The sequence below is a fragment of the Cebidichthys violaceus genome, unplaced genomic scaffold, assembly GCF_023349555.1.
Source record: "Cebidichthys violaceus isolate CVI_PGR_0920_01 unplaced genomic scaffold, fCebVio1.0.p SCAF_7, whole genome shotgun sequence".
In the NCBI taxonomy this organism is placed as follows: Eukaryota; Metazoa; Chordata; class Actinopteri; order Perciformes; family Stichaeidae; genus Cebidichthys; species Cebidichthys violaceus.
In genome coordinates, this window is record NW_027176927.1 from 9,491,310 (window position 1) to 9,516,935 (window position 25,626).

Below are 25,626 nucleotides of genomic sequence, written 5' to 3' on the forward strand. Positions count from 1 at the left end.
GCAAAGCTTTGCCTCCTCCACCCTTTTTAGTTCAGAGTTCATCTTGCATAGCAAATTGTTGAAATGGTATTCAAAGTCTTACTTTGGGCTCATTGCTGTATATCCGGGGGGTTTATGCATGGTGCTCCCTGTTTTGACTTGGCTGCTTGGCTAAATCCAGGGAGCATTTTAAGAGCCACCAGTGCCAAGAATAACTGTATTTCTATTTGTTGTAATAAATGGATACAAATTTATGACGAGAGTGTTCCTGACTGAAGTGTTGGGAGAGCTCCAACTGCAAGTTCCCAACATCGTCTATGCTGAAAGAACAGGACTTTTAATTTATGAAACCTGGACGACCTGCAGCTATAAAACTGTATGGCATCAGGCCAATTTAGAGACATTTTAACACCCAATTCCGAGTCGGCTACTAAAATCTAGAATATATATCGGTATTTGTCAACTCTTAACACACTACATCTTACTCTCCATCGAAATATCTTCAAGTCACATCACATGACAGTTGTCTCCCTGTCTGGCTGCAGGTTGATGGGTGATTCATGCTTCCGCCCACAGAAGGCGGGGATCTGCAGGTGTGACTCATTTGTTACAGCTATGAAATGAAATAAGATAAGGATTTTATTTAACACATTTTATTTATAGAGTGCTTCTCATGAAACTCAAAGACACCTGACATAATCATAAAAAAACATGACATAAAAACACAACATTGAATCACACATTGAAAGTGCTTCTAAAGAGGGGAATTTTGATTTGTGATATGAACATGGACAGATTGCAGTCTCAGATGTGTTTGGCAATAGAGTTGGATGAGTGTGTATATCCTAATCCTAGTTTTTTTCCTCCCTAAATTTGTTGACAGGAAACCATATATTTATTTTGTTATGATTTCTGTTTAAAGAACCTGCCATTTAAAAACCTCACATTGCTGTTTTTGTGTGTGTTGATGCACAAGGCACTTTTCATTATTCTTAGACATCTTATAAATTGATCATTTGAGTGCTAGAAGACAGACTTCCAGTTTTAATTCCCAAACTTCCTTCCCAAACAAAAAGTGTAAATCTTGGCTAATGCTTGCAGGTGCTGAGCAGAAGGAGATAGGATCTCCTGCTATGGGACTGACAATATCATCTGCCAGGCTCAGTATAAAGAGCGAGGCAGACGTGGAGGAGGAAATTGTGTGGAGACAGATGAGGACAGGGCAACGGGGTGGAGGGTGTGTAGAGATGAAGGTTTGGGGGGGAGGAGTGGAGATGAGGTGGTGACACCATTTATGACACAGACCATTAAGCTGCCAATGAGGCAGCAGATCTCAGGCTTTTGGGATTCTTTCCCCAGACTCGTCTCTTTTTGTGTTCCACACTTTCCTCTGTTTTCTCGCTCCGGTCGGCTTCTTTGGTTTCTCCCACACTGTTAGGAGGTTTTCAAGAGGTAGCGCATGGCAACACATTCCTGTGTCTGTCCATGCTTTTCCATTGTGAGCTAATGAATCAAAACACAAGAGACACACTGGGCATTCACTCTATCAACTGCGCAGTACCAGTGTGATAGAACGGAAGTCCTGAAAACTTTTTGCCAGAAACAAAATGGGAGGAAAACCAAGAGATTAGTCAGAAAACATAACCAGACCAGGTGAATAAATCAACAATCCAGGAATATATATATATATATATATATATATATATATATATATATATATATATATATATATATAAATACATATATATATTTTTAAGACTGGGCAAGTTAATGCGTTAATATCGCATTAACGCATTAATTAATTAACGCCGACAATTATTTTATCGCGCGTTAACGCAGTTTTGTTTTATTATTATTATTAAGCGGACAATTTTAACACAAGAACCGTGCAGAGCGGTGAACAGCTGTTTGTCTGTGTGTGTGTCTGTGTGTGTGTGTGTGTGTGTGTGTGTGTGTGTGTGTGTGTGTGTGTGTGTGTGTGTGTGTGTGTGTGTGTGTTTGTGTAGCGTTGTGACGGTTCCCTGTCTGGGTTACGTGTTGTTCTTTTAAGCCAGCAGGACCAGACGTGGTGATCATTAACTGGAGACACCTGGGCCCGGTGCTCCCGTATAAGGATCCGCCCTCTTTGCAATCTCGCTCTTTCTCTCTCATACCACCCGTGGAGCTGCGAGGACGGCTCGTGTTCCACCACTGCGACTTATAGGTCTGGTACTTCGTATAATAAACTCTTTACTGGTGCAAACTGACTGCGTCTCCCTCACTAGTGTCACGGCTGCAGAGCCAGGTCGTGACAAGTTGGGGGCTCGTCCGGGATCGTTCGACATTGGTCCGTTAGCGGTAGTGGGTACGTAGCTTGGTTGTGGTATTACTACTGCTCATGCTTACTAAATTATAAGTCGGGTTTCTCTGGATTCCCTCGAGTGCTTTCCGGAGTGCGTAATTCCTTTGTGGGTCTTATAGCAGGAAACAGGCGCTTTTGTTTGGGAGCTGCAGTAAATTGTATCTATTTGTTGGTATAGATTTGAGTTCAGCTTAGCGAGTTTTCCCTTTGTCTTGGTGTGAAATGCAAATCAATGTACGTGTTGTCTGACCAGTGCACTTAACGTAACTTTGATGCAATCGTTTGTCCCCCGTCAGGTTCAGCGGTGTTACCCCTTTGTTGTTGTTGTTTTTTTTTTTGTTAGTGTTGCGGTGACCGTGGTTAGAGCAATCTTGCTTGGGAGCACATCCATGGTTCTGGGGAGTTGCCAGTTTCTGGTTGCTTTTCCTCGCCACTGGGCTTCAGTGCGTAATTACCCACCATCATTAACTGCATGAAGACTAGGGTTAAGTTTGTAGGTAGGTAGGTAGATTATGGTTAGGCAGTCAGCTAGAGGGGTGCACTCGTATGCTGATTAGGCCACAGTATGTGGTTTGTGCACTACTAGCCTTCACTGTTCGTTTCGTTGATTTTCATGCACACTTAAGTATGGAGAGTGTTGAGAGCTTCTTTGCTTCTCCCTCTGAGAAGGGTTTAGATCTTTGCACTAAAGAGCAACTATTGAAGATAGAATACTATCAAATCGAAGTGGGTGATGCATGTCTAAAGGAGAGAGTGAAGGCCATTTTGAAGTCTCATTTATTTGACAAGGATGTTTTGACAGAATCCATCAGCTATTTTCCGGGAGGCCGTGGGCTCTCCGTCCCAAACAGGATCTAATTTTACATTTGAACAGCAAAAAGAGTTGCTGATGCTACAACTCACAAGCACACGTGCACAATCGTCTCGTTGCAGGATTGTTCGTGACAATATAAAAATACATATTGTTGTGTTTTTTAAATAAACATAAGCACGTGAGAACAAACTGCTCTTAACTGCAACTCTTTATTAGCATAACTCCACATGCAGGTACAGACTCCCTCCACGTTCCATGCTTCACCTACATTCCCCTGGGTCCTAAGTAGGGTTGGGTACCGAAAACTGGTGCCAATATTTCGGTGCTTCCTTTCGATGCCTGAGCCGATTGAAATACTGTCACTGGTGGCCTAAAATGGACGTTACAGCCAACATAAGCATCACCTCACTTGTGCTAGTTAACGTTACACTACTCTGATGACTCTGTCCTGGCAGCAGGTAACAATAGCCTACCGTTTGTATAGCTACAGTAGCTGGCTAGCCTCACCTTTTAACAGAGAAAATGCCGAAAGGTAAGCGGTCAAAAGTGTGGCTGTATTTCACACTAAAAGGCATGCACCGTGTTCGACTGCCTGCGTGAGCGTGAGCCCATGCCAAGCACATCAGCGGGCAGTGTGGGCTTCCCTGTCCTCCGGCGATGGGGAGACTGGTCCCAAACCTGAACAAGTGGAGACCGATGATGACAACAGCAGCCTTACCTCAGGTTAATAATGTAACGCTGATTACAAATCTTGCATTTATAAAAGTAGGCCTAATAACAAATGATAAATTAGACATTATAACCATGTTTAAGTTAGCTAGCTACTGGCAAACGGTAGCAGGTCAGTGTAATGTTAATGAAACTAGCGATGGCATGTGCAGTGATGCTTCTGTTGCCTGTAAAATATTTAACATGTTTATATTTTTGGCTCTCCAGCTTCAACAGCTGGCTCACCTTGGCAAAGAAGGTTCATTTAACAAAAGAGAAGGTGGAGGAACTCCACAGGTCTGTGACCAAATGTGTGGTCAAGGGACTGCATTCTTTTTCCACTGTGGAATCTCCATGGTTCAGGTAAAAAAAAAAAAGTGATGTGAAAACAATATTTGTATAAAATCTATTCCATTAAGACAATTTGTCAAAAAGACTAATAAATATCGTCAAATTTTTTGAGAGATGACCGCTGCCCTCAATCCTAGCTACCGACCCCCATCCAGGGATGATCTGTCCAATACACTAGTTCATCCCTGTGTGTACAGGCCTCATCACACCATCTGAGAGGGGTTCTCCTGTGCAGGACATGCAATTAGTCAGGAGAGGTGTCGTATTTTGCCAGAGAAGGCAAATATGCTCATAGTTCTGCAAAAGAATTGCTGAAGTTTATTTATATTTATTTAAGTATACTGTAAACTGTATTTAACAGTTAAGATATTGTTCATAGTTTGAAGCCAAGTGTTTTGAATTTATTTATATTTATAGTATACTTCAAACAGTTAATGTATTGTTCAATTTGAAGAAAACATTGCCTTGGCAATAAAAAAAGCCTTTCTTTAATGTCGTCAATCGTCATTTTGTGTTTTTTTTAAAGTATCGGTTCAGGCACCGTTTAGGCACCGATATCGTTTTAAAAGTATCGTTTTAGCACCAGCATCGGAAAATACCCAAACGATATCCATCCCTCGTCCTAAGTCCCTCCAAGTACAGCTTCTTTTCACCCTCTATGTACCAACGTACATTTATAACTAGTACCACACATATTACACACTAATCAGCATATTATGTGTTTTTAAAGTTTTTTGTTTGTAATATGTATAATAAGCATATCATTTAGTTATTGCTACTGAGAATTTAACAAACATAAAAAACATAGCGTAGATAGGTTTGCAGTTTTCAAGGTGTATATTTCAAATTTCATCTATTACACACATGAAAATAAAGTAGTGAACCGGCTGAATATCTGTTATTAGAATCATTATAACTATAATAACTATCTATAACTATATATATAAAACTGGGAATACTGCTGTTAAAAAGAACCTTATTTGTTTAAAGTGTTTGCAAACCAAATGTTATTACACTTTTGGTCATATAGCAGTACTTTTAAAATAAAAGTGCGCAATACATTACTTTTGAATTAAGTATTGAACTTTGCGCATAACAAAGTGATTAATCGCTTTATGTTATAATTAAAAATTGTAATCGTTGCCCAGCACTAATTTTTTTAAATGGATGCAAACTGAACCTATATATTTACTGGGCTGATTAGGGGAAAAAGACTGCAAGCAAGTAAGTGTGTGGAGAGGACAGCACCTGAAAACAGTGGAAAATTGGTTATAATTTATTATATATGCTCGCTAATATTCTACTGTATTTCAGAATATGACAAATATTCCAAATTAGATAGGGGTGATGTAAACGGCATATTCCATTTGGATGTTCCAAATTTAGGCCTTATTCCAAATAGAGCATATCCAAACAAGACATGCGTGATATTCTGATATTAATCAGGTTGTAAGACCATTCTTTAGACATGTGTCACACAGGAGTATGATGTTCTTAATTTGTTCCAGGAATAACTTGTAATTCCACTGTTAAAAAATTAAGCAACATTTATTTAAAGCAATTAAAATACCACGAAATAAAATGGAATACTAAACAGCGGTCTGAGGGTAAAATTAATAAAATACCTTTTAAAAAAACGATGATTAAACTCAATAACTAAAACAAAAGGTTAAAAAAATGTGTATTAAAATGGCTCCAATCTAATCGGTCATAACATTGTCCAGAAAGGAGAGGGTTCTACTTATTTTCCAGAGGGTAGCAACAGCAGGGGGGTCCGTGACCGTCGTCCAGTTTGACTTTTCTGGTCTTTGATCCTTTGGCCTCGTCCTCACCACGGTCCTGCTGCCCCTCCTCACTCGAATCACTGCAGCCGCTATGAAAGAGTAAGAGGCACCGTCGATCATGGGTACATACAAGTGAAGACGTTCCGCTGTCTTGGTCACTTTCCTTTACTTAGCTTATAGCAGGTGTTGACTCAAATCTTGCTGCCTCCGCGTCAGGTCTGACTCGTCCACGGCTGTCCGTCCAGTTCCCCGTCTCGGGCCCACCTTGATAAATGTACCACAGTTTCAGACACACAGCCTCTTGCCTGTTTACGGCCGGCTCTGTGCATGTGCATTAATGCAACTGAGTCTGTTCTTGTGCAAAACAAAAAAACTAATTACAACAAAGGTACACCACAGGAGTATGGTTGGAAAAGGAGTGAAATTTAAGTTATTCAAAAAGCTGTAGGACGAACGTCAATGGGGCCGTTTACTATAATCGAGTGTGAGTGTTACGGGTCCCAGGCATGGTGCCACAGCAACACAATTAATATCCTGCTAAGTCGACTGTCGCGGATTTCTAAACTACATATTTACACTTTCACGCTCAAAATAACTTCACAAAGCCTTACAAAATTAGCGTGCACAGATTACATCTGAGGAGTGAGCAGGAGTCGCACCCTAAAGCAACCTGCACGCAACTGCTCCGGTGTCAATAGTTCCTCCTGAGGAGCTGTAATTCTTTACTGTCCCTCTGTACGGTCCATATGTTTAGATTACATTCTGTAATTATTACTTAAATCCCTAAGATCATGTTCTACATATTAAATCGTTCAAAATAAACAATGACAGATTAAATCATAAATTATCATAAATGTGGTCACATTTTTGGGTGTGACACACGAGCACAACTGTATTTAAACAGGAATATTAGCAGAATATTAATTCTAATTTGCCAGGTGCATAGCTAAGTAGGAATGTTGAATAGTTTGTGCATGTAAATATAGTCAGTGAATGATTGTTGCATTGGCTGCATTGTGACAACAAGAAAGGCCATGGCTGCAATCTTTGCGACACAGTCAAGTATCTCATTTCTGGAAAACAGTAGTTTTATCATGATAACAGGATGAATAGCTCAAGAACAATGGAACAATGTTTTTTCTGAGATAACAAGCCAATTATTAAATTATCAAAGTAAAACAAAAACATTGTCAACCCAAGATAACTTGATAATTACCTTGTGATCTCAAGATAATGTGATAAAAACAATTATTGCTTCAAGGGCTGCTCTTTACTTTTCAAACTTGCATTAATTACTACAAAACTTCACCCACAACCTTTATGTTTAAAAAGACGTTTTGAAAAGGCGCAATTAGCTGCTAGCCGCCGGCTCAGCTGTCAACATGTTGAGAGGAAACAGTGAAGCTCTCAATCTTCTAAAAAGCACCTTTTATAGCACCACTTTGCTGATCCTTCGCATTAGTGAGGCAGGAAATGCTGCATTTGGCTGGAGAGTGGCACCGGATGTAAGGCCATGTTGTTAATTCTGATGGTTTCCTCAAAGGATTTATTCCCAGCCCAGCCTCACACTCAGCTTGTCAAATTTAGCTCTGCTTGGCTCTATAATTTCAGTCTAAGCTGTACTTGGTTCACGCTGGTTGTATTTTGGCTCAGCTGTGTTTTGAATTAAATGTTAGTAATGGCATGCCAACACTGTCATGGTGCAGTTAGGTGCAGCCAAACACACTCAAACACTCCGGTGGTGGAGTGCAGACCCGGCTGGATGAGGGTGAAGTTGTAAAGGGGAAGCAGGCATGTGAGGGAGCAGGCAGGAAAGCAGATGACCAACAGTAGCTGAAACAATGATCTGGAACCAGAAGTGTGAAGAGCCGGGGTTGAAATTCTGTGGGGCCAGGGTAGGAAATTTACATATTTTTTAGGGGGCAATTTTTGCCTCCACTGACTGAAATCCAGGTGCATTTAAAAAAAAAATTGGGGGCACTTTTTGAAACTTGTGAAAAATAATAAATATACTTATTTAGGCTTACAGTATACGAGCAATTGTCATCAAATGGCAGTAATAAGACTATTAGGCAGTAGTCTACGGATTCAAAGTGTTTTCTTAGATTTTTTGAACAAAAAACAAACGTATAACAATAAATCAGACAATCATATTAAATTCTATTCTTATTTCTTTTTGACTATTTATTGTTATTACATTTTTTAAACCACTATTAACAATTATAACTTTTCTTTCATTTTTATAATTATAACTTATTATATTTATAGATTTGTTTTGTTACCTTTAATCATGTTGTACACAGAAAATACAGATAGGACAGACAAAACAAAAGAACAAAAACATATAACGGCGGGTGCTCCGGGAAACGCATTTCTCAAACCCTACCAGCATCATTCCCCCACCCCAATGCTCGCTTCGCCCACATGTTGGCCCCTTCAGGGGGCAGGCGTACCAACACTTCCAGCGCATGCGGTCGGGCGGCATTCCCCCCCTCCGGTGTCGTTTGGCTACCTGGTTGATCCTGCCAGAAGCAAATGCTTGTCTCAAAGATTAAGCCATGCAAGTACACACGACCGGTACAGTGAAACTGCGAATGGCTCATTATTTATTTATTTTTCATTTTATTATACTATATTTATCCCGTTAAGGGGGAAATTTGTCTCTGCATTTGACCCATCCCTGTATCAGGGAGCAGTGGGCTGCCCATGACAGCCGCCCGGGGAAAAATCATTAAATCAGTTATGGTTCCTTTGATCGCTCTAACGTTACTTGGATAACTGTGGCAATTCTAGAGCTAATACATGCCAACGAGCGCTAACCTTCGGGGATGTGTGCATTTATCAGACCCCAAACCCATCTCGGGGTGTCCCGAGGCAGTTTTGCCCTTTTCCCTCGTGTATTTCCGACGCTGACGAAACCGTTAGGACGGTGGTTGAATTTGAAGCAGATGAGCAACATCTGGAGACGGTAAGCATTTTTCCCATGTCACTAAGAAGATTATTTTGTGAAGTTAGCATTTGCAGAGATAATCTTTGACACACAAAGTTGCTCTCAGACTATTATTCTTAACGAGTTTCTGTTCTTGTTACAGAATGCAACACAAGTGGGACGTTCGGGCCATTACGTTGAAGGCATCAACTCATTGGGCCCGATTGTCTGGTCGTACATTTTTGGCCTGATCCTCAACAAAATGGGAGAAGCTGGGGAACCACTTGTAGCATTCATTACTGCCATCCACGAGCTCCTAAAAGTTGTGGTTGACTCAATTCTGGAGTAAGGTGAAACAACATAGCATTAAATATATGATTAACTTTCTCCATTTAAAACAAATATAGAAATATAGTACATATCCCACAGTTTGTACATCAGTCAAGGCGAAAATCAAAAACATTCTATGATAACTGGACCGGGTCATATAGGCTACGATGTTTTTGACAAGTTTATTAAATTATCATTATTATTAGAGGAAATTATAGGGGCATTTTTTGCCCCTCTCCTAGTGATATCAGGGGCAAAATTATATTTTTTAAGGGCAGTTTTGCCCTCGTGTATTTCCGACGCTGTGTGGGGCTGATGAGTTGATGTATTGCAGGTGTGTGGTTTGAAGCAGGTCAAATACTGTAGCTTGGTAGAAATCAGGGAGCCAGGTGAAGGGAGAGTGAATGGAGAAGCCATGCCAATGGTGGTCAGTGGTCAATATGGTCAGGTTGGTGTACACATACAAATATTTTACTTTGGTGTATTAGTGCATAAACCAGAAACGGAAATACAGAATAGAAAACATATAATAAATAGGCCTACTATTGTAAATACAAAAGAGCTTGCAGGTATTATGTGCAAGGATAAGGTTCAACGTATTAAGAATAACAATAATAATGCAAGATACAGAAAAAACAACTATTCTTTTTTTTTTTGTAAACATTTTTAACACTGATGTTTATCAGCTGCTTGGTTTTTACAACAGTCTCGTAAATATCCCTTTTTCTAGACTAAACATCTGATCCTAAAAACAATGTTACATTTACGTTGTTAATGTCTTTCTGACAATTTTGAATGTTTACCTTAATTTGACCAGTTTAAATTTGTACAGGTAATTGCCCGGAACTTTACATTTGTACTAAGTTTGTTCCATGAAGAACACAAAACCCAGTTTTGCACATTGCCAGTAAGTCAGCATGGATGTAGATTTGCTGTTTGATTGTTGTATAATCCACTTCCACTACCTGCTAATTGGTTGTGGGATGGTACTTAATATGACGGACCCTCCACAGGAATGCACATACAGAGTGGAAGTGGGTTCGGGGGAGAGTGTAGGGGGTGATTCGAGACACAGAGAGAGAGAAGCAGTAGAGAACTGGAAACACAGGGGAGAGGGAGACACAAGAGACACTTAGGAATAAAGCTGGAGCACAGCTAAGGCGCTGACAAACACTACCATGGCTGGCAGATTAACATGTGTTAAAAGATTGTTGACTGTTGTTGTACACAAAACATAAGTATGTATCCATGACATTTAGCCTATTACAATAAGGCATGTTCAGCTGAGAGCAATTCATTAATTCAGGACACAGAAACAGAAATGTATATGAAATGTGCTCGACAAATTATGAAAGTGGGTCCAACCATTTTGCATGTAATGACAACAATGAACTAGTGCATAGATTTTTGGGGGGTGAGACTGTGCAACAGTGAAGGTGGTACGGTGGTACAGTGGCCACACAGCTAGAAGATCCATAGCAGGGCCTTCCTGTGTGGAGTTTGCATGTTTCCCCGTGTTCACGTGTGTTTCCTCCGGGTGCTTCGCTTTCCTCACACCACCAAAACAGGTGTTTGTGCTGTAAATGTGGGGTTTGTGTCATTCAACATAAAACCTATGCCAAATCATAAATCAGATTTCTATACCAGATTTACCCAATTTACTAACTAGATGGAAATAGATGATCTGTACTGGAGCAGCTTAATACAGAAAAAGAAGAAGACTATTCAACAAATAACAAGTACAATACATCTTGCTCAACACGACATCAACAATTGACAACATTGAAACAGCTGACAATTTTTTCAGAACCATTCAAATGAATGTGCCAAAACCTTTGCAATTTGTTCAAAATAATGAGGAATTGCTTTTATGATGTGCAAATGTGATGATGATGATGAATAAGTAGTTTTGAGAACTTAAATTCTGATCTGATAAATGTACCCAAGCTGTGTTGCCTTTAAAGGCATTTTCTACTTTGTTTAGATAATGTGTTTATGCTCATTACAAGATGAAAAGTTGGTTATTGTAATGTTTTCCCCTTCACGTCATGACATCACTTCCGATTTCGGTAGCTTCGCTGGTTGTAGCCAAACAAAAGAGAGCCGCATGCTCAGAGGAGTAATCCACTCGCATCCACCTGGAAGCATCCTAGGAGCAATGCTACAAGTTAATTTACTTGACAATGGACATGGTGGGCATTGTATCAGTAAAGATTTCTTTACAAATGGGTTTTATGGGTCACTTGAATAGGTTAGTTATTTATAAGTAAGTTTGGAGCAATGCCAGTGGCTTCTATGAATGTTTGTTGATGTACAAATGATCTATGTATGATTGTATTTACAACCATGTACAATGCAGTCTTCGTTGCGCAGACTGAATATTTTGTATTGTTTTTATTAACGGAAAAGAGTGACAGTAAAAAGGGTGAAACTTACTACGGCTCTGTCTTCATTGATTGTGGTTTAGCTTGGTGTTTAAATCAGAGTTTAGACACACTGAACGAGAACACTACACAAGCAATTGTAACACATTTGAACCTTACTGTTGATTAGATTGACCAATGGACAAACGGCCATTAGTTGCCATTAATTTGTTATAAAAAGAAATGGGTAAAAGGTTAAATTTACTTTTAGTTTAGCAAATGTGAAATTGAATCTGTCTGTGCCGAAATAATGCTGCCCTCTCTACCTTCTACCAGTATAACCATGGTTTCATACGACTCATATGCTATAACTAAAAACACATGTAATTACCAGTTGATATATAGTTTAATTAGTGCTGTCCCATTGTTATCGTGTCTATTGCAGAATTTGGTACATCTTATAAAATTTAGGAAAGGGTCCACAATCTTTCAGTGTTGAGCAAACTGGTGCATATTTACTCTGTAGAGAATAGTCATTAGCTGTGTCTCAATTCAGGGGCTGCATCCTTCGGAGGACCCAGCCTTCGCAGTCTACGTCGGCCACGTCCTTTGAGGACCACGAAGGCTGGACCGTGCGAAATGAGACGGCCTACGCTACACAGGACTTCCTGTTTGCGTCACCAGCTGTCCCCCCTCCTCTTGCTGCTCCCTTCGCCTAGAATCCCCTATATATATATATTTATAGTATGTGTGTAATATATATAATATCCCTGTTAAGCAGAATTATAAATATATATATATATATATACATAAATGCATTAAACTAAAACCTTTTCAGTATATACACTGTAAAGATTTTAGATTAGTGTTATTAATCAGTTTTTTAATCATATATTCAATAATTCATTCATAGTTCTTTTTTATATTGTTTTTCTAAATGAATGATCAGTTAATAATTAAATCAGTGACTATGTTAAATAACTAATTTTCAATCAGTTATAGTTCTTATAATTAAAACAATGTATTTATCAATAACTTTATTTTATTTCATTCACGCTTAAATATTTACATATACATATATATACACATATATATATATATATATATATATATATATATATATTGCAATTCTAAGGCAGAGGAAATCAATCAAGACAGTTAACATTACCAACAGCAGCAAAACAAATGTCAGTAAACACGTTTATTAACTTGCAGTAACACATATGCACATACTTTTATATTTTGTGCCTGCCCCTCCTGCAGATAAATCTTCTCCAAAATTGTCCAAATCACATTGACAACATGATGAAAAGAGAAACAGTTATCAATAATGTTAACACAGGGATGCAAACCTAGAAGATTGACACATTTTACATAGCAGAATATACACAAATACACATAGAAATCATTTACATGGATGTCTTATTTCAATTTAAATAAATGAAAGAAAAAGGTGACATCACAACTGTCACCTCTGTGACAGCAACAATAACACATCAAAAGGATCTACTGGTTGTCTTATTACTAAAGGCTTTATATTGGATGAGAGCTAATGTAACGTCTTTTGTAATGTCTTAATTCAAAGCCACGGTTGCTGAATGTTTGTCCGTCATTCTCCCCCCTCAGCTCTTGGCTCCCTATAAGAAAACAAGAACAGAATTACCAAAATACTCAAATTCAGTGTATTTGTGTAATTAATCTCAACGTTTATAACGTTACCGAACTTAAAGTTATATTTCAGGTTGATAACCTGTCTACCTGAGCTCACGTTTGTCCGTTTATGGACATATTATGAAGAATAAATCATCTGTAAAATCGTAACAATCTCAGTAAGATATTAGTCAACCTCAGGTTTGAAAATTAAATTATTAAAAGTTACTTTTCAAGGCTAACTACGGTCGGATGCAGGCAGACGAGCTGCCGCTAATAGCTCCAGCGGCTAACGTTAGTTAGCTTGTCAGTTACGAACGTCATGTAACTTAACGGATCACTTTAACACACGTGATGTTATAAGGTAGCTTATTTTGCTAACATTAGTATCGGTGACATTCTAGTGAGTTGAAACCCAATACTTGCATTTAAAAGTAAATACTGCCGCTTCTCCAGCTCCTGCATCACTCACCGCCATGTTGGTTCAAAGAAAATCTTCGTCATTCATTTCTTTGAGTGGAACTTGAGTGGTCTTTTTCTTTAATTGTCACGTAGGGCACAACTTTACACCCCAGTATTTTGAAGACGATAAAATGAATTAAACAACAACTGTGTAAAAAGTTTGACCTTTACTTACAATACCTCCATTGGGCCAATCAGTGTGATTTTCTTTTTTAAAAGGCCAGAATACAGAGACAAAAAAAACACTATTCTTCCAGGGTTCATCTTCAGTTGTATCTGTTACACCATGTAAGGCATTCAAATGTTGCCCTTTAAATAGACCGTAGCTCTTTCATCAGTGTAACTTTTCAAAGTTTGGACGCAGTAAATGCACCACTCCGCCAACTCCCATCTAAATCAGTGGTGTGTGATATGTGAGGTATCACCTGCAGTATCATTTCTGACAGGACAGGTGACAGACAAACAGCACGCCGTTTGATGAAACCCTCACATCCACCAGAAATAAAGGGAAAGTAGCCAGCCAGGGAATACAAAAATGTATGATGACAGTTAAGGAATTTCATGAATTTTAAAATGTGCATCTGAAGTTGTACTGGGAACTCAACTGAAAACTCCTGCAAACAGGTTTGTGACCAGGATAATAGACCACTTTTCTCCAACACAGAACTATATTCTTAAGTCTCTTACCCACTGGACTAAAACCCCCACTAACATCCACTAACATCTGGCTTTTGTCCAGCATTCATTCACAAGATAAGCAGTGCCTACGGTGTATAGATAGATACTGAATTGTAAGTCGCTTTGGATAAAAGCTAAATAAATGTAATATAATGTTCTACAGTTGCAGGTAATTATTGCCTCTGGTTCTGGTTTGTAGTGACAACAACATGAAACCTGGGTGGGCACAGTGTTCGCCCCTATTTAACACTATCTGATGTGCGTTGAAGTGAATATATAATTTATAAAATCAACAGGGATTTGGAACATTTTTATAATTTACTTCCAAAATAGTCAATTACTAGCTCTCCTCAAAGTCACCAGACTCCAGTCAGTCAACAGTCATTTTTCCTCGCTGATCCTCAGAAAATACTTCAATCGAACTAGACAGAGACCAAATAATACTCACCAAAACCTTCTCAGTTAGACTTTACACTGTGCCAAGAATCATCAACTCTGTTTTTGTCAAAAGAAACAGACTTTATATGAGCTCCTTTAAAGCTACCAGACTTTATGGTCACAAACAGTCATTTTACCTCGCTGATTATTTTAAAAAACACTTCATTTCAGAAAGAAAATAAAACTTGTCAAAACTTTCTTTGTTGATTTTTGCGCTGTTCCAACAATCACCAACTCTGGTATGAGAGTATGAAACAGAGACTGAATAAGTAGCAGATATAAAAAAAAAAAAAAAATTTTAGTGGAAAAAGGGTAATAAACACACATTATACTCTTGCATGGTAAGAGTATAATAAGAGGAAATAATAGTATATTTAAAAAGGTAGGGTAGCTTATATAAGGAAGTGTAACAGTGTATGTGAAACAGAAGTCTATTATATGAAACACATCTTATATTGGCTATATCTGTGTGTTTGATTGAATCGGAAGTATAATTAATTAATTAGTTACTGATCTTTACACATAGAGAAGAGGGATTTAACAGACACTGCCCGATTATGAATTAAGTTAAACTTAATGTACGGGAGGCAATTTGCCCATTGTAGCAAACAGACAAGAAACAACTAGCCTATTGGTTCCCTCCAAAGTTAAAAGAAATACCCACCAACACAATCAAAGCTCTCTTATTCACTAAATGTTTCTCTTTTCTTTAATGCAGAAACAAAAACTTTTTTATGTATAGGAGGGAAGAACGTACATCTTTTTCTCAACAAACAGTTTGAAAAGTACTTCTGTGCAACGGTAGCCTGATACGTCTGGTGAACACAGTTTGGTATTTGTTCTCTGTTTTGGCACCAACATATCAAATGTGGCAACCTCACTGTGACAACAAGAAGTAACACTTCCTGGCTGTTGTTCACCAAGAAATAGTCACAGCCCAGAACCCTCAAAAGCAAATGTTTTCTGTCTGTGTAGAGATCAAACAAAGCGGCTACAGCATGGCTGTTTCAACCAGCTTCCAGTCTTTATGCTAAGCTAAGCTAATTGCCTCCTGGCATTCTCTGTAAGCCAATAAGCATATTTCCCTGCAAAGTTTTTGAAACAAAACACAGAGAGTAGTATGTTTTCTGTTTTGGAGACATTTTTTAAGTCATATGTTGCCCCACACACACAATAAGTTCTCAGTGAAACCCAGTGCAGTGTCGTCATGTGAAGGGGGCACAGTCAATGCCGGGGTCCAGTGGCTCAGTTTTTAAGCCAGCTAGCTGTGCTGCTGCTGCCTGGCCCGAGAAGCCTGAACTCCTGCATCTATGGGTACATCCCAAGTCTCTTAATTGCATCCCCGTTTCCCTCACTTGGGTCCTTTCCTTGCGTCTTAGTCCCTCCCACCAGGGATGCATGGAGGAAACCATGCGAGGAGAGAGGTACGAGGAAATATATTTTAAGACAGTGGTTCTCAACTGGTCTGGCTGCGGGACTCACCATCAAAAAAAAAAGCAGTAAAACTGCTTTGTTTGTTATGTCTGTAGATTCGTCCATTTGTAATGCAAAATTACCGCTTGCCTTAATTCGAGCTGTGGTCTGTTGTTTGATGTCATCCAACATTTCTTCAATTCTCCTACTCATTTGACAGAGGTATAGTTTTCAGTTCATCCACTGTGGATTGATCCAACAAATGTCGCTTCAGTTTTGACGGCTTCATGCTTTCTTGTGCCAGAACGTCGCTGCAGAAAACACACTGAGGGTTTTGTCCTCTTTTGTCCTCAATGTAAGAAAATCCATATCTCATGTAGTCAGTGTTGTACTTGCATTTCGCTCAATTAGCATATGAAAACACACTTTGTGGGTGTTCTTCTATACTGTGAAATGCTGGGTGTCTATTAGCATTACAAGGCATTAACACCAAATACTGTTAAGGAGTGTGAATAACTCCGCATAAAAAATCCCCTTCAAAATAAAAGCACAATATTTTTTTTCCTCAGGCAAAGGTCCGCGACCCACCAGTTGAGAATCACTGTTTTAAGAGACATGAGACGTCCTTTCCACAATTGCATCACGTGAAGCGACGTCTGTTTCTGATGACGGCGCCCGCTGATCACAACTGGATCAGCTGTCAATCGGCTTTAAAAATAGTAATAATACTAAAAACTAATAAAGACACAGTTATCATCACTGTAAAGGTGTTTTCTCTTTGTAGTCTGTTACCTCTTTAATAAACTATGTCCTGTTTATAAGCACAGGATTGATTTCTACAGCAGAATGGGTTTGTCATATTTATGAATTATTTGCAGCTGTACGTTTTGAAATTGTGAATGTGATGTGATTATTAAATAACCCAGAATATGATTATGGTTTCTCTTAAATTATATAACTCATCAAACCCTCAGGAATGATCAGCCTCACGTGACTGAATGAAATGATGATAAATTATGTAAAAAGTGTTTCGTCTCCCCAGCTCTCTCTGACTTTAATTGTTTCCATAATAAAAGTTATTGAGGGAAATATCAGATCATGAAAAGACAAATCTTTCTAATAAATTAATAAAGTTGTTTGTGTTCCTTTTGTTGTTCAGTCTACAATGAACATATATTTGACCAGATAAAACTAATCAAATATAAAGCTTGAGTTCAATCTGATCCGTCTTCACTGTTTACATGTTGAAAAAAATTTTATCAGTCCGATCAGCTGCAGCGTCCAATCACATAACTGATGAACAAAGAGGGGGCGTGTCCGCCGTTAAAACACTTCCTGGAAGCCTGTTCTCGTGTGTCATCGCTCATGGCTCCTCAGAGATCCCTCCTCAATCCTCGCTTCTCCTCGCTAAATAAGAGCTTTGGGATGGATATCAATATGGTGGAGCAGAACAACTTCCGGTTCAAGCGAGGAGTGAGGAAATGACAATTAAGAGACTTGGGATGTACCTTGAGTATTGCATTTTCTCAGCCGTTGACCCTGGCTCATAAAAACACACTTTGACCCCAGCAGAATGTGAAATAAAGAGTGTAATCTCTAGTAAGTCCTCTCGGCTTTTAGAAGAATTTTCTCTACTGCCAGCAGCTGACTGAGAGATAAATTCAGTTAGTGCTTGTGTGTAGGGTTCAACTTTGGTGAACTTTGACACACACCATTGTTAAAATGCAAAACCCCATGGTTATCTTTGAGAGAACTTAGAGATTTGAAGAGGCCCAAATTTAGGAATGTCATAGATGTTGCACTATATCATTTTTGCAGTGTTTGTATTTGCAGTGTCTGCATCTGTACCCATCTTCTGAATGAGGAGCAAAGCTCATACAGCTATTTAAAAATATGCTTTGCCACAAAGGGAACTGGCCACAAACAACAGTAGCCGCTGAACTACCTTTATTCAGTGATGCCTACTTCCCACTACAAGACTTTAACTCTGATTATCCAAGTGCCAACGGTTTTTGGAGCCCTGAACAAAAGCCCCAGATCAGATGCAAATCTGCATTTGCTTGACACTAGCAGAACGGTGCTCATGAATTGGTGCTCAAGCACTACGTGTGAACTGTTTCAAGACTTAAGTCGAGAGGCTCATAGACATGCATCATAGACACTTCCCAGATACCTAGCATGCTAAATATCTGCACCTGTCAGGGAGTCACAGACGATGAGAGCACAAGACGCTGGTTGAGGGGAAACCTATGTGTTGCGTTCGTTTAAATTGTTTTGTCGTGGCACATTGAGATAGATAGTAGGGAAATGTGGAAACTTATATGTCCATGGTGCCAGGCTATTTCGTGAACACATGCCAATGACAAGATCAACCAGCATGACTGCGCGCATGGTAGTGTGTCATTCCCCGTTAGAACTTTCACCTGTGTTCATGACGAAGCGTAGTTTGGAGACCAGACATACTTGTAACAGCCACAAGTGTATATATTAGTTAATTGAAATTTCGGGAATATTTATCATTTCATTTCTGATTTATACTCATTGTGCAGGAACTAAGATATGTAAAATATATTGGAAGACATTTATGTTAATGATGGACGCTCCCTTTTGTTGTGTTTTAATCATGACGGCAGCAGGTGCAAAACGAAGAGCTGCATTAGGCATGGGAGCATATAGTTTTTCTACCGTGTGACAGAATATTATTTGTGTATTTAGTTAACGCTTTGCTGCGTAAAATAAAGATAAAAGGAAAAGAGTTAAAAGATCTGTCATTTGCGTAAGAAAATGAAGTCACTGTACCTGCAGCTCATCAATAATAATGAGGGATTCCGCCAGGTGAAAGATCTTGTAATCTGTGACTCCATGTTAGCAATCAGTCTGCCAACGACTTCAAGACAGCAAGTTGTGTAGTGTGGACCATAGAGCAATCTGTCTTCTCTGAATGTTGCTTGATATGAATTTAGCTTAAGTCCCCAACCTTCCAGCACCACTCACTTCATAAGGATGCACAGATGAATTTTACTGTTCTGTGTCCGGCCTTTGTTACATATAAATCATATCAAATAATAGGTTGTTCATGTATGAAGCAAAGCAAAATTATATATTGTGTTAACTAGTGAGCTCTATAGGTCACGACATACTACAGGTATGCTCACTAGTTACCTTTGAACAGAAACAGGCTAGGTGTTTCCCCCTGTTTCTAGTCTTAATGCTAAGCTAAGCTAGCTGGCTGGCTATTGATGCTAGCTTCATATTTAGAGATATGAAGATGGTATACATTTTTGCATTCAACTCTTGGCAAGAAATTCAATATGTGTATTTTCCAAAAGGTTGAACAAATCCTTTTTATTTTTAATATTTACCTATTTCAGTATTTGGCAAATTGGCTAATGATCACATATTCAAACCTGTTTTCTATTTCTAAATAGGACATCATTTAGATGTAAAATTACATTTTTTTTCTTATTCCTTTATTCCTATTGATGGTCACACTATTTTCATATACTATATGTATATATACATATACTTGTGTGTATAATATTAGGGGTAATATAGGATTATTTCTTCATGCTTTGTCTTAAGAATGCAGTCAGCAGTAATAGAGTATACAATCAAACTATATCTTCACCTCCACTTATCTTCACATCTTTATGGTTCAACCAGTCAGACTGTAGGCCTACAGTACCATTCACAGTCAGCTTTTCCAATGCCCCCCCAGTCCCCCCCTCCACACACACACACACACACACACACACACACACACACACACACACACACACACACTATCCTTTTGTCCCTGTCTCCCATCTCTGTCCTTTGCTGAGCTGGTCATTTTGTAAGCGTAAAATCCCCGATAAAGACAGCAGTAAAAAGCCTCACTTGCTTCTGGTGAGAGCAGTAGAAAATATGCTTGCGCTGCTGGGTTTGGACAAAATCTATTTAGCTTCTCTGAGCTTCCTCTATTGGCCATTATATTGCGGTGGATTTGATGATTTAGCTCTATTTAAACAGAATTTGTTTGACCCTGTCACTTAGGCTGCTTTACTAACTCATTTGACTACTTTGATAACAAAACTAGGAGACTAATGTGGTTGATTTCCCACTCTGAAGTTTCATTGTAGACATTCAGTGTACGACTCATTCCACCAAGATGCACCACAGAGCGCCACAGGAAGACATTCCTGCCTCTGGCCATCAAACCTTTCAACTGGCGGACACTTTGAATCAATAGACTGGCCCTTGGACTTATTTCACCTCATAACTTCTGACTGCTCTTATGTGCAACAATGATTAAACGTACAATAACTTGTACAATAATTCAACTGTGCAATACTCTTTCATTAATGCTGCATACAAACAGTATTTCAGCATATATTCTCATTTAATTGTTATACTATTCTTGCATTTATATTTAACACACTGATAGCATTCTAAGCATTTTGTATTCCCGTGTTTACGCTGTTTGTACTGTGTGTTGTGTGTTTGATGCACCTGTTTCTTGGTATTTACTTGTATTCTCTGCATATATTGTTTTTTTATATTGCAGCATTACATAATTCACATTTTATTTTACATAGTCTTTTCATTCAATGTTTTCTTAGATATCTTCATGCTCACAAATAAGAGCAAGGGTAATTCAAGATTTTCCTCTTGGGGATCAATAAAGTATTTCCGATTCTGATATTATGTTTGGTGTTTATTCTGACGTAATTCTTGGTGTTTTTACATCCTCAGCCTCTTCTTCCTCCCTCCGCCTTCTTCTTTATTAACTGACATCATTGTCTAATCTGTGTCATTCCAGACCAAGCTACCAGTTAATCAGGCCTTCCTGCCTCTTGAACTCTAACTCTCAGATCATTGTCAATGTGTCACTTCGCTCCATGCTTGCCTCCCCTTCCTGACTCATTGACCCACCTGAAGCCAATGTTAAAAGAGTAACATTGGCTTCAGTCCCATTGAAGCTATTCATCTTAATATGGCTCTCTTCCACCTAAATTCCTCAACCCAACTCCCCATCAAATCACACAAGTGTCCTATTTTTCTTTTCTGCAGTTGAAAAGAATGCTTGTTTTCTTGACTGGAAGAGGTGGATGCACAGAATTACTGAGCAACAGATGGGATGTGTTTTTTGTTTATGCCTGTGTCTTCTTTGTATATGTGCATACTGGTTTGGTTGTTGTAGCAAAAGACATTTATTCCTGTTATTTCCTGTTCCTCCGTCTCCTGCCTCAACAGCTCATTGATTGCTCCCGAAACAGAATTGCGTTCATGGGAAGGCGAAGCTGTTCCTTGAAAGACACAAGTAGTAAATACATCACATGTCTCCTCCCACACACTCACAGAGCTTTCATAGGTCTAACAAGACGTGACCTTCATTTACCTCTGTTCTGTGAATAACACTTACCTCTCTTGCCCTCTGGTGTTTTGCTCACTATTGCTTTGCCTGATTTATGAAAGAAAAGCGACAGTAAAACTGTCATTTAAGGTCTAGGAAATGGAGGTTCAGAGACCATTTATCAGTCAGTTGGTCCAAGGCAAAATAGCACCAGCATAAGGCTAACATTTCCTAATGTGCACAAGAGGCTTTTGAGGGAAATGTCTTGCACTGTACAACTTCGGTCTCCTCTTTGAAATTTGACAATCATTTTCACCAATATTAATTGTATCCAGCAAATGAATTGCTGAGATGTGAGGAGATGAGAAAAAAAGAAGTCCATTCAGGGCAAGAAGTACAAGCAGTCAGACATGTTTTTTAACCTCCAGGTGAGTCAACTGTAGGAAGAGAAAACAAAGGCAAACAGTGAAATGATTACCCAAACTAACAATAAACACACATGCATCATACTCACAGTTTTACAAAAATGAAAACCAAGTTTTCAATACATTTTCTTTCCAAAAGACAAAATATTGGATTGCAAGAATTAATGTCGATGCAAATGCTAGCGGCCATGCTTTGAGCTCTGCCATCTCATTCATTTTTCATTTTTTTAAGTATTGGACAATTTGCAATTTTGATCTGATAGTGGAGTCAAATGAACATAAAAATAATCATCAGGGAAGCATAAATAAATAACTTTTAATGGAAGTTGGAGTATTTCAGTCCGGACCAAATACCTTTTTTACTTTCTTCATGAAAAATGTATCTACTTTGGGTTCTCAATGAGCTTTCCTTTAGTGTCATCTTACGGTCAAAATGACAACTTTTCCCATGTGATCTCACCATCCAATTAGAAAATCTGCAGAGCACATTTATGTTCCCAGGGAGATAACATCTTTTGATTTTACACACCTCAATTTCTTCCCTCTGACCGACCTCAGACACATTTTACAGTCCTAGCCCTACTACCTGCAAAACTACCGGTGCGTTGTTCATTCCCTGTACCATACCGTATTTGAATGAAGGAGCCAATGAACCTTATCTTATTGGAGCCATCTCATGGAGATTAAACAGTTGTTGCCAGCGTGCACCTCCTCTATATTATTCTCAGTATGCTATTCAGACCTTGGAATGTCAGAGGGTACTGGAGATAATGCAGAGAGAAAGGTGAATATGCAGCATAATGCAGAAAAGATACAATGCGATACACCACTTCCCTGATGGGATTTTGGCGTGGCTTATTTGGCAATGCAAAGTGTTTTTATTGACTCATCAAAGATGTATCCTAGGCTCTGTGAGAAAGCTATTAGGCTGGTCAACAATGGCAGCCTGTACTGAAAGCTGAGGGCTGAATACGAATGAGAGCTGGGGCTGTCTGAATGCCAGCTGAACGGCTCAGGCGCTGCGACCTCATTTGGAGCGTGAACCCTCGAACGGCCCATTCCTGTCAGTATTCAGCTGTATTCAGTATTCTTGTGTGAAGCGGCGTCTACAAGCCCATCGCCGCCACTAGCCCCTCGACCTCAGAGGCAGGGACCCAGTTCCAACAGAAATGATGACTTTGGCCCTCGAGCAAACACACAGCCCTCTGGACACTCAAAGCAATACACTAACCCGAGAGAAGAGCTGTGGAGAGGCTGGAACGTGATGGAGAGGAAGGGAGAGAGAGAGAGAGAAGGAGCAGGGGATGACAGAAAGCAGGGGATTACATAAACAGAAAAGAAAGGCAGTATAGACATTGGCTTGTTCAAACTAAACTAAAAAAAAAGCCTGTCGAATCAGGCAGAAACACCAAAAATAACATCCCTACAGTGAATTCAAAATAAATTCGGAATCTAAAATACAATGCCTCTGACCTCCTTAGATTAGAGAGACAAATATATAAAAATTAGCCAGATAATTAAACGGAAAAGCCATTTATTTTCTGTGTTTTTTGTTTTTTCCATGACCAGTCAGAAGTGAGTTATCTGTCAAAGAATGTTTGATGCGATTAGTGTTAGCAACTGCTAGGAGCAGTTAACTGTGAAACAAACTGCTACTGTTAAAAAAAACACACATATTACACGATATTCCGCTTTTTGCCCTTATTCCTAATAAGCTGTTTACATGGCTAATGAAATTAATATTCCACGAATCTTCCCATTAACATACAGCTGTACATACACGTCCTACCGCTACGCAAACTAAATAACTAAAATTGTCCTTCTTAAAGCGGAGACATGTTGCTCCTGTGGTGTTCCCTTGATGTGACCGTTCTGCAAGTTTTGCAAAACTGTGTTCTTCAAGCTATTCTTTTCAAGGCTATACACGGCAACAGACACCAATACCGTAAACAGGCAAGAGGCTGTGTGTCGCAAACTACTGTAAAATCTCAAATTGAGGCGCATATTCCAAATGCACTGTATACAAAAGTCCAAAAACATGTCCAAAGAATGCTCCTAAAACTAGAATAATATCAGTATTTGCCATGTCTTAATTGGAAAACGCTTAATTCAAAATAAGGCTGAATTTGGAATACCAACAAGGAATATGATGTTTACATGTATCCGTATCAAATTCGGAATATTGTCACATTTGGAATAATATGGGAATACATAAGGTCAATGTCAATCCACAATCCACAGGTCTGTGGTAAGGCTAGTAAAAACCAAAGTACTAGAACAACACCACTCCAGAAGCAAGGAGCAAAAAAAGATTTTCAAAACCTGATGAACGGAGCAAGATCAATTTATGATTCAAGTTAAAAGACTGCAAATGAGAGAAGACAGTTGTAGAAGAAATGAGAGGAGGCGTGAGTCCCTGCAGTGTGCTCTGCTTTGCTGTGAGCAGGTTAGCTCAGTGATTGAGTCAGTGCCGTTGAAGGACACATAGAAGTCGGCGTCCAGGTTCCCGACTGCATTTCACCTCCCACTCGCTTTCCTGATGGGACTTAAGAAGTCATTTCAGTGCGCAATGCATGTTTGATGACTTTATTGATTTTTTTCTCTCCCCTCTCCTCTCTGTCTCTCTCTCCATCCCTCCCTTTTTCATCTCCCTCGCCTCCTTTTCCTCTCTCAACTCTGCCACTCCCTTTTGACTCAAGTGCACACTCCCTCTCTCCTCCTACCATCCTCTCCGACCTTTCCCCTCCGCTCGTGGCCACTGGCTGCCGTTTTCCAAATCTGCAAATAAAAGCGTTGAAAACTGGGGACCTTTTCTTTTCATCACCGTTCATCACAACATTGTTGCATTGTATAACACATGCTCGGCTAGCTTAAAGTGTGCCTCCACAATGTAGAGGGCGAGGTTATAGAGTGCTGCCGAACCTCCATTTATTTGAAGTCATTGGATCAGTTCGTCTTCTTTTTCTACCTGCAGCTGATGTTTTTCAGTCTGAGAGGTCTGTGGTACGTCACATTGTATGACCCACAATAAACTGTCTCCTCCATCTTTGTGAGCATACTCAAGCCTCTCTCCATCTGAGGAAGGTTTGTGTGTGAATATGTGGATTAAAACAATTCAATTAACAAAAAATGTTTTTACATGTTATGCATTTAGGATGCAGTCAAAATAGTGTTCAACATTTTCATATATATAATATGTCAGTTCCAATATTTACTCTCCTGTTCGGGTTGCCACCAACTTCGGTCTCTTTAGCTGCTTAAGGCAACAGATATTCTCTGACTGTGTCCCTCTGTTGGTTGGGGCTGAGCAGTTTTTAGAGCATTTAGAGCAACCACCACCTGCTGCTGCTGGAAATGAGATCAATGAGAGGGAACCAAACAGTACATTTGTGGGATGTAAAACCAAAACAAGCTGAAAGACGCGGTGTCAGCAAGAGCTGATGTGAACTGAATAGTTGGTGATATTTCTCTGTGAGCTTGTCACTTACCAAAAAACATCGTACATCTTCATTACTGTTGGCCTGGCCAGCTGAGCAAGTGTTAAAACTGCAAAATGAAATGTTTAAATCAAGGCACTTTATGTACTCCCTTGGCATAACTGGCACTGCCCTCTCCTGGTTCACCTC